This window comes from Triticum aestivum, chromosome 3B (assembly GCF_018294505.1).
Source record: "Triticum aestivum cultivar Chinese Spring chromosome 3B, IWGSC CS RefSeq v2.1, whole genome shotgun sequence".
Taxonomy (NCBI): Eukaryota; Viridiplantae; Streptophyta; class Magnoliopsida; order Poales; family Poaceae; genus Triticum; species Triticum aestivum.
Window position 1 is genome coordinate 720,187,724 of NC_057801.1, and position 10,017 is coordinate 720,197,740.

At 43.6% G+C, this 10,017-nt stretch overlaps 1 long non-coding RNA gene across 3 annotated transcripts; it reads left to right on the forward strand.

Annotated features, from left to right (window-relative positions):
• Positions 1-7,237: 7,237 nt before the first annotated feature.
• LOC123071990 (uncharacterized) lies at positions 7,238-9,421 on the forward strand. 3 transcript variants are annotated; one of them, XR_006434715.1, is made up of 4 exons: positions 7,238-7,581; positions 7,746-7,907; positions 7,990-8,074; positions 9,075-9,421. It is a non-coding gene; the product is annotated as an uncharacterized lncRNA (long non-coding RNA). The 3 variants fall into 3 exon arrangements; XR_006434716.1 differs by having other exon boundaries at positions 9,088-9,421; XR_006434714.1 differs by having other exon boundaries at positions 7,990-9,421.
• Positions 9,422-10,017: the final 596 nt, after the last annotated feature.

A 10,017-nucleotide genomic window follows, 5' to 3' on the forward strand; every position in this document is an offset into this window, starting at 1 on the left:
ATGCCGGAGGAGATCGCGAAGTTGGATTCGGAATCGGCGAAGAGGAGGAGCCGGAGGACGGTCGCCAAGGACAACATCGCCGCGGCCAAGAGAGCCGCCGACCGTGTTGCGATTGAGGCTGCGCGGCGCAAGGCCGAGGTCGTGGAGAAGGAGGCCATCGTCAGCAAAGTGCACACCCTTCTCATGATGGGCATTTGTCATCCGGCCGGTTTCTGAGGAGCGGTCGTCGGTCCGGTGAGCACAGGGTCGTCGGTTGCCCGGCCTTCGCACTGCCAGTCGCCGACGTTAAGGACCACGCCAATGTCGCGCGGCTTCCTCCCGCCAAGGCACGACGGATAGACCCGTTTCTCGGGGCCGCCAGACGTGAGCGTGATCCCATCGTCCACCCCGCGCACGGCGGTCGTCATCGACCTCAACGTCACCCCTGTGTCCAGCAGCGGCGGCCGGCCGTCCATCGAGATGCAAAGAAAGCAAGCACGGCTGCCATTTACGGGCACCATGTCGTCCCCCCGCGTCTTGTTCGACGGAATGCCAACACCAACGCCACCGGTCGACGACCCCTACTACAACCAGTTCATGGAGGAAGTGATCTACGAGGGCGGGCATGTCCATGTCTACGACCCCGAGGAGACCCAAAGTTGGGATGGCCGCGGCCAGTTCACTTCCGATGAAGAGGCTGACGACCGTGCTGATTACAACCATGGTGACTCGTGGCATGAGGACGATGACATCTATCTCAAAGGTGATGGTGATGAAGAAGAAGGCAATGACATGGATATTAGTGGTGAGCCATTGTTCATCGACGAGCTCACCCAAAGATTGGAAGCACAAAAGAGGAGGAAGAGCATTCGCACAGGTTCATATACACAAGATGAGGTCAAGTTGATTTGCCAATGCTGGATGGAGATTATCCAAGATCCGAGGATGGGCGCACAACAAAAGGGCCTAGTTTTTTGGACGAGAGTCCACAAAACTTTCAACGAAAGGAAGATGTTTGAGCCCTACCAAATCACAAGCAACCGTGGCATCACCTCGATTCAAAAGAGGTGCTTGTTCATCCAACAAGAGTGCAACAAATATTGCGCCGCATTTGAGAGCGTTGAAGCACAGCCTGTGAGTGGTCTCGGCATTGGGGACATGGTATGCTCTCCTCATCCTAGTCCTTTCCTTGCTACGGCCAAGTGACTTCGGCCTTGGACATGTTTGCATGTCCAATTCTTGTTGATCTTGTGGTGTAGGCATTTCAATCTTTGGAAGCATTCAAGGCCCGACACAATGACAAGCCATTCACTCTTACACATTGTTGGACGGTCATCAACAATTGTCCTATGTTCAAGGATCAATACCATGAGCTTCAAAGGAAGAGAGGCAAGAAGACGGCCAAGTTCACTGGAGGTGGAGATGGCGAGGCGTTGAAGAGGCCGAGGCGCAAGACCAACTCCAAGGTGGACGACATACATGATGCATCATCCATGTCCTTGCATGAGACGTTGCATGGCATGATGTCTCAAAAGGATGTGAGGGATGAGAAGAAGCGGGAAAGCAAGGATGAGCAAATGAAGTACCTAGAGCTTCAAAGGCAGAAGCTTGAGATGGAGGAGGCGGCCAAGAGATGGAAGATCAACATGGAGGAGGCGGTGAGGCAAACGTAGCTCGACATCGAGGCCGAGAACGTCAAGGCTAGGCAGAGGCAGCTCGACATCGAGGCCACCAATGCTGCAACCAAAGCAAAGGAGGTCTCCCTTGCAATCATGAGCGTGGACTTGACCAAGATGAGCGATAAGACGAGGAGCTGGTTCAAGGCCAGGCAGAAGGAGATGTTCGACGCCGGCGGCCTGAACTAGGTCGTCCGACTGGCCGTGGCCGTTCTTTTTTCAAGGCTGGCATGGTGCCGCCCGCTGGGCCGCTGGTTGTGTGCCGGTGAGAACCTGATTCATTTTGAAGGCTGACTGTGTTGTCCGCCACTGGCTGTGTTGCCGGCGAACAAAACTATTCATTTTGGAGGCCGGCTGTGTTGCTGGCCGCTGGCTGTGTTGCCGGCGAGGACGTGTAGGCCGCTGACTTTGTTGTCGGGCGTGAACTAGGGCCGCTGGCGTGAACTAGGCCGGTCGCTGGTATCTGAAACGTTGTTGTTTGAAAATGGATGCGGACAGGATGGGGTAAAAGGATGCGGCCGCGGGCTGGGCGCACGGCCACCGCATCCCAGGACAGGCCCAGACATGACCCCATCGCCCTACCCCAACGGACAGAATCTGAACAAAACGGACGTCCGTTTGGGGTCGCGCGTTGGAGTTGGCCTTAGGCCATGGATGAGTTGGGCTGTGGATGGCCTAGATGGCCTACTGGGTTGTACTCTCTCCCTTCTCTTCTAAATAAAAAAAGAGAGATAATAAAGAAAAGAAAGCGAGGTTAGGGGTGGTGCTTGGGCAGGAGGGTCATTTTTGCATACTCGCGAAAATGGGCTTGATCCCAGAAAATAGAAATGGACATGATTGCAAGAATTAAATTCAAACTCATTTGAATTTAATTCGAATGGTTTGAACTAGGTCAAGGTTTTAGAAGAGTCCAATTTTTTTGATAATTTAGAGGAGCCTCGATAAAAGAGATAAAGAATTGTTGGCAAAGTTTGGGGAACAAACTTGAAATAGAATAGGCATGAGAGTTAAATTGCAATTGTGTTATGGTGAATTGAAATTAATGGAATATTTATTATAGCTCCCTAATATTGGGAGGATATGTTATAAAGAGAAATCACCATGTGAATATCCCTCAATTTAAATGGACCGAGGATCCACATGATTTATTTAGTTCAGTTTTAAAAAGGGTTGCATGATGACATGATGCAATGCAAATGATGCAATGATGAATGCAACAAACAAATAAATCACATGACAAAACTCAGAATACATGAAGGCATCTGGAGTGTCGATCTTGGGTCGTTATAACTCTTCTCCACTTACAAGAGATCTCGCCCCGAGATCTAGGGATGACAAATGGAAGAGGAAGAGGAGAGGTAATACTAAGTTGCTTCTTTGACAAACGAGTGAAACCACGAACCTCGAGAGGTTGAACAACTTGAAAGAAATAATACAAAAGAGATGAATGAGATTGCAAACAGTCTGTTGGACAAGAGTAACAATGAGTATGACGAGAACCAAGAGCTTAAGGGACAAGATAGACTTTGAAACCACTCCGGTTAAAACGAGATGAGAAAGGAAGAATTTAGGCAACACTTCGGTTGAAAAGAGAGGCAAGACTTGACAAGATGAAAAGAACATGATCTTGACAAAACAAGATGATGGATCTAGGAGAGCAACATCACAATGCCTCCAAAAGAAATGAAAGAATGGAATGAAAAGAATGGAGAGAAAACAACATGTTCTACCTCAAATAATTTTGAGAGAGCATCCTTAAAAGAAGGATTGAACGGAGTTGTTGAAGAATCAACAATCAAATGATATACTCATCATGGGCTTATGAAAATATCTCAAAACTAGAGGTGAGATTCTGCCACTAACGGGAACAATTGCTTGCTTGAGATCAACAAAGAGATGGAAAACTTCTTCCACCAAGATGATAAAGAGATAACTTGGATCATTGATAAGCACCACAAATAGCAACATTCCTTAGGGAAGGCTTTAGGTGAAATCTATACCAAGCTAACTCCAACAAATAAATTATCATGGGTTGAAACAACTCATGAAAGAAGAGAAAATGATGGTTTTACAATATCTCATTCCTGACAAGTTGTGAATCATGAAACACGAAGGGAAATTGTCAAGAATGGCATAACACCACTTCAAACGCTAAGGTAGAAAGAATTGCACTGTGGAATGCAAGACGAAGAATACTTGAGCTCCTCCAAGAAGAATCTTGACGAACGCTTGAAGAATGAATTGAATCCTTAACGAACCACCATGATGAGCCTCCGTGAAGAACTCTGGTAATAAAGGATGGTGAGAAAAAAGTGAATAATGAAAAGAATAAGATTGAAGCCTTGCAATGATTTAGATGGATCTTCGCGATGAGAAAATTGGGAGAGCTTGGAAATCTGGAAGAAAAGATGAATCACTTGAAACCGAGAATTTATTCCTAATGAACAAACTCCGAAGGAAGGGATTAAAGTCTTCGATGCAATAAGAATAAGAATTAATTTATGCTTACCCTCCATCAACTTAAGTTGATGATAAGTAATGGGTTTGGTGTACCGACTTATTCTCGTTGAAAACGATTGAGGAGAGATATAGCGCAAACTTGGGAAGGTCTTTAACGAATCGAGGGTAGGACTTGGAAGGAACAAATGAATTAATATGATAACAAAGGAAGATGAATTTTGAAAAAATCACCGGAAGGATTATGAGAGAACAAATGAATTGATACGATACCAATCGAAGAGGAGTCTTAAACAAACCATAGTAAGAATTTGAAAACGATGAAGAAAGAGAACGAATTGCCGGTAAGAATTAGAAATGAACAAAGATACTCGAGAGAATTAAGATACAAGAGAATGAAGAGATGACAAGCTGACTAGAGAATACCTGAACGATGCACCGGTAAGATTTAGAGAACAAGAGCTGAAAGCTGAGAATGAATAATTCTGAGATGATGGGCTCCGGAGAATCAAACTGAAAAGACTCCTGAATTGCTCCGGATGGGTGGAAAGAGTTCTCACAATTGAAAACAATTATGAGAGGATGGCATAAAGCTAGAACCATGAATCTTCAAGAGAATGGACAAGATTTAAGAGTAACTCTTCTTCGGTCTTCAAAGCTGAGAATGACGAGGAGGAACACCACCAAATTGTTGAGACACTCTGGATGAATGAAAAGATAAAAAAGTTGAGCCAAAGATGAAGATAATTTAAAAGTGGTCTTGGATAAGGCATAAGACTGATGGAGATCCATTCTTATGTCAAACTTTTAGAAGAATTTGAGAATAACTCTGGAAAAAAATATTAGAAGAGTCAGGTAAGATCCTGGAAAAAGACCTGTGGGTTAGGGCCCACTCAAAGATACACCGTTGAAGTGATTTTTAAAAGAGAGATTGCACCGGTTGAATTAAGTGGCTTGAATGAGATGTTAACCTCGAAATAGCTTGAACGGATTAAGAATGGAAACGCGAATCTTCTGAGATCCGGAGCAAATACATAGAGAGATGAGAATGATCAAGAGGTACACCAGCATGATAAAGCATTTGAAACGAGGAACGGGATATGATCACCACCGAAAGATTATATTTAGTTCACCGGAGAAGAAAAAAAGAACAAATAATGATAAACTAGAAACTTCCTTAGCAACTTCATGAGAATCACCGGGTAAGAACATTGATGGAAAAGAATGAAAAAACCTAACATGAATAAAATGGATACTTTATTACGGATTCTGGCTCCATGAGGAAAAGGGTGGGACGGTGGGAAAACAAAGGCAACTTGGGACGGATGAAATGAACGTTGTTGAGAAAACTGAGAATTCATCTTGTGAATGTTGAAATGATTGGATTAGCCTGAAGAGAAGCACGCCGGATGGAAAAGAATTAACATGACAACCTGGATGATCGAAAGGATTAGCATTCACATCAAAATATGAGAACACCGCTTAGGAAAAGGTATGGAATCAACACTTGACTCTGAAGCAACTCGAATACCACAACAAAACAAAACCAAGATTTGGCTTGCAGAATAATCCCGAACAAATACATAACCCCTCATGCATTTGTTGGAAGGATAAACCTAGGTAACAACTTGAAGTCCCACCTGAGAACTCCTGAAACTTCTTGGTTATGCAATCTGGTCCCACGGCTACACGGAGCAAAAATCATCACACAACTCCTAGCAGAATTCTACGCTCCAATGTTCCGAATGCGTTCAACACATAACCAAGAAATTTCGGAAACTCGTGTACCTCAGACCTTCGAACACACAATGATACTATTCATGGAAGATCATCCGTGCTATCTTCTCCAATACTGGGGATAAGTCACGACACTGTTTGCCACGATGAAAAGTATGGGAGCGTTTCGATGTCGACATCCTCTGGTATTCCGGATCTGGGATGATAACAACTATGATGGAAGCACCTTGGAGCTCAACTCTCCGGGTCCAATCCATACAAACGGGAGGCACCAAGACAGGATTCCCGTCACATCGATATCGCAACAATTCCAACAATACCCGCGTGATCCTAAAAAAATTGAGTGCAAAAGAGGAGAGTGAAGTCAAAACATCTACATCACGAGTCCTCACCGGAGCGACAAGGGGATGAGGAGTAAAAAGAAATCCTACTCTCCAATATATATATAGCTAGACTCAAAATAGTTTTTTTCTAGACTCAACAACGACAACGGTTCGATCAATCAAGGGGGCTCCTAAGGTCGCTAGGCTCTCATGCCAACTTGTAGCGACCAAGATGTGATTCCCAATCACGTGATGAATTTATGATCAAGGCACAACTGCACTTCGAGCACATAGCAACGTGAATATCATTACAACATGCCATGTACTGAATAGATGGGAGTACGAGGTAAAGGCTTACACCCTCCACAAGTTACAACATTCATACAACAATACATCAAATACATAGCAACCATCATACAGAAGAGCAGGATCCGACTACAGATGAAATCAAACGAAAAAGAAGAGCGACATCCACCCTGCTAATCCCAGGCTCCTGACCTGGAACCTATATCCCTTAATCGAAGAAGAAGCAGGAGAAGAACTCCAAACAAGCAAGCATCACACTCGCGTTAGATCATCGCATTACCTGTACCTGCAGGTGTTCTTGTAGTAATCTGTGAACCACGAGGACTCGGCAATCCCATTACCATGGGTATCAAGACTGTTAAGATAATTAACTCATCATTGGGGATAATCCCCGCTCTCCCCGTGCATGTAATCGCATGATGTGGGAACCGTCACACCTCTTGGAATTGTCGTCTCCTTTGGAGACGTTTCGTTTGTACATTAAGGACAGTATAACCGCACCTAATCTCTGCCCTCACAGTGATTTGCGTTTTCGGCCGTCCGTTTTCGCGATCTGGACGTTCCTGACCATCAAATATTGTCTGAAAACTTGTCTGTCTCGCATTGTTTCTAATCTGGCCCAGCTGTCCTTTGGGCTGCTGCTCCAGAGGCCGAAACGAAGGCCTCTGATGCAATGGGCCATTCGCCAGCCGCCAGCCCAATCGAGCGCTAATGGAGGTCCACTGCTGTGGTTGCGAGGTATACAGAGAGGAGCGACCGCGTCCAATCCATCCAGTCCCCGATTTGGTTGACCCTCCCGAGAAAAAAAACTCTTCCGATCGACAGAATCAGAGAAAGGAGAGGACGAATCGATCCACCCTGACGCGCGCCATGTGTGCGACCTAGGGATTGATCGGTCAAGTACAGGCGGGCGATGTATCTTCAAGGGAATCCGGTCTAGCGGGGATGCATACCGACGCCTCGATCTGTCTTCAAGGGCATCCAACAGATCTGGGGATGTATATCGACGCCTCGTCGTAATGGAGTTCATCCGCCGTCATTCAAGCGGGAGTAATGAAACCCTATTGTACAGGCTATTATCTCGCCGGCGGCTAATGGTGCAGGTCAGTTACAATTTTGTTGTGTACACCTCCTTCAATTCGCTCGGCTATATATGCTTTGTCACATCGCACTAGTGTCACCCCCTTTTCATATAGCAAGAGCAGCCCCAGCAGCCATTGTTCTTCACTAGATTGCTCCTCCATAATCAACCCTGCTGCAAATTCAGGACATAGATGCCCTCCTTCTGCACCTCCAGCGCCGGGGCGAAATTGATGCAAAAACAAGTGAGGAAGGTATCCCTCCAATTCAGAGAGGCAGCAACGAGCAGTCTTGTGCATGCGGCGTGGGCAAATGGAGCAGCTGCAAGGCAACCCAGTTGTTCCCATAGGTTTGCTCCTTCTTTTCGCTGGGAAAGTCATCCTCCTCTTCCTGATATGCTCTTATGCTAATTGGTTATGGAATTTTTCTAGCAATACCAGACGAATTATTGCATATATGCAACAATGAACACACAGGCAAGAAAAAAGAGAGGTCCACTTCTAACTGCTGGGCGAGGTATAAGTACAACAAAGCTACACTGATTTCTTGAATTCATTTTTTTCCCAAGAACCTCAAATGAAGGGATCCATCCATGAACAATATTCTTTATAGTAGTTCCAGTACAAATGATTGATAAAAAGTACTCATTTTTTCTCGATACAGTAAGAATTAATTTGGAAAGCTACTGTATTAATTCGGCCGAATACGCACCTTCTCGAAGGTCACATACAGTAATTATGTATCTAGGTAAACACTTTCTATATGACATAAGCACTTTTGTGTGATTCCTTTTGGGTCCTCCAATAGCAAACCTGAAGTAAAATTATAAGTCTGGATGACCTAATAAAGGTATGGTTTTGTAACTAGCATACTCTGTTTCATTGTTCTTCCATAGACCCTATTAAGAAATTCGCACATTCTTTTGCTGGTTGCAGGTTTAATATCATTACAGTGTGCACTTGTTTAAGTAATATCATGATATTTGTGATTACTTACATGTACTATTTTGCATTCTGCACATGTATTACTTTGTTCAATCCAAAAATGTAGATGGTATTATGGGTATTACTAATAACCTATCCGTTCATCATGCCCTATGATTTTTTTCTCAATCCTGTCCAAACTATTGTTAGTCATTCAGATCATGTTTGTGAATTTTGTCTCCACAAAAAATACTCCATGTAGATCTCTCTCGATGCTTACTTGGTTGTGAGAATAACCAGTGTCGGATTAGAAGTGATGGCAACTTGGGTGACGTTCTTCCGTTTTGTGACCTTGAGTTGGCATCCTGGTTTGTGAGAACATATAAGGTGTTATATTAATTAGGCACGATACGTTTGACACCTTGAGCAGGTTGCCTGGTTCATCATGCATTTAAATGAAGGATAAATAGAGATCGATATCCCTAATTTTATTGTTGTGCTTGTTTGAAGCGAGAATGATGCTAATTAACTAATCGTCCGCTATGACATACTCTATGCAATTTTTTGGAAGTTGTCACTAAAGCAAAATACAGCATTTTTGTGCAGATTCGTGAGTCTCCTACTGTGGAAAAATAAAGTAAAGAAGATCAGAGAATAATTACATTGTCATCTGACCAGGCTAATCTGCAGAAAGCGTGCATGGACAGGGATCGTCCCAGTAACCTCTGCGAAGAGAGGGTGCATTTAAGGAGATATCTTCCTATATTTATCTGCAGCATCGATGATATCATGGGCAGTTTTTCTTCTTGTCTAACTAGATCTATATCGTCATCTATGTTAGAATAATCTCTTCGGTTGACTCATCCACGCTTGATATTATTTATGGAATAGGAAAATTTTATTCAACCAGAACTATTTAGATCATCCATATGAACATTTATCGATTCTCTGTCATTTTCATTCAAGCGTATGCATATTTTTGTGTTGAATAACATGTTTGCTGATGTAATGCAAGCCAATAATTTTCATGGTCGTGCTACCTTTGGTATTTCGTACTATATAAGAATTATGTAAGTATTTTCAAGTGAGCTTGGCTATAAATTGTCAGATGGCTCTTGAATCATTTCAGATTTCACACACGCTCTGCTAATCATTAGCAATACAAGCTAATTGTTTTTCCATATACTGATCCATATTGAATGTGTTGTGTAGATGAAACCAAACAAGAGGCGCAAAATTACATTATATTTGTTACAACATTACTTTTTTGTTAATCCCTAATATGTTAGTTAGTTTATGCAAATTTAATTTTATGCTTCTTCATTTTATAAAATAGCACACAAATTTCTATATTTTACTGGATAAATGGACGGGCGCGGCAACGCGCGCCATCAAGCGATCTAGTGTTGTATATAAAGGATCCAACACTATCAATAAAGACTACTTGAGATTCACTTTACAACTCTCTGGATTGTTCTCTGTCGATCTCTATTTCAACACGTTATCAGCATGCTCCTAGCGGGGCAATTCCATCGA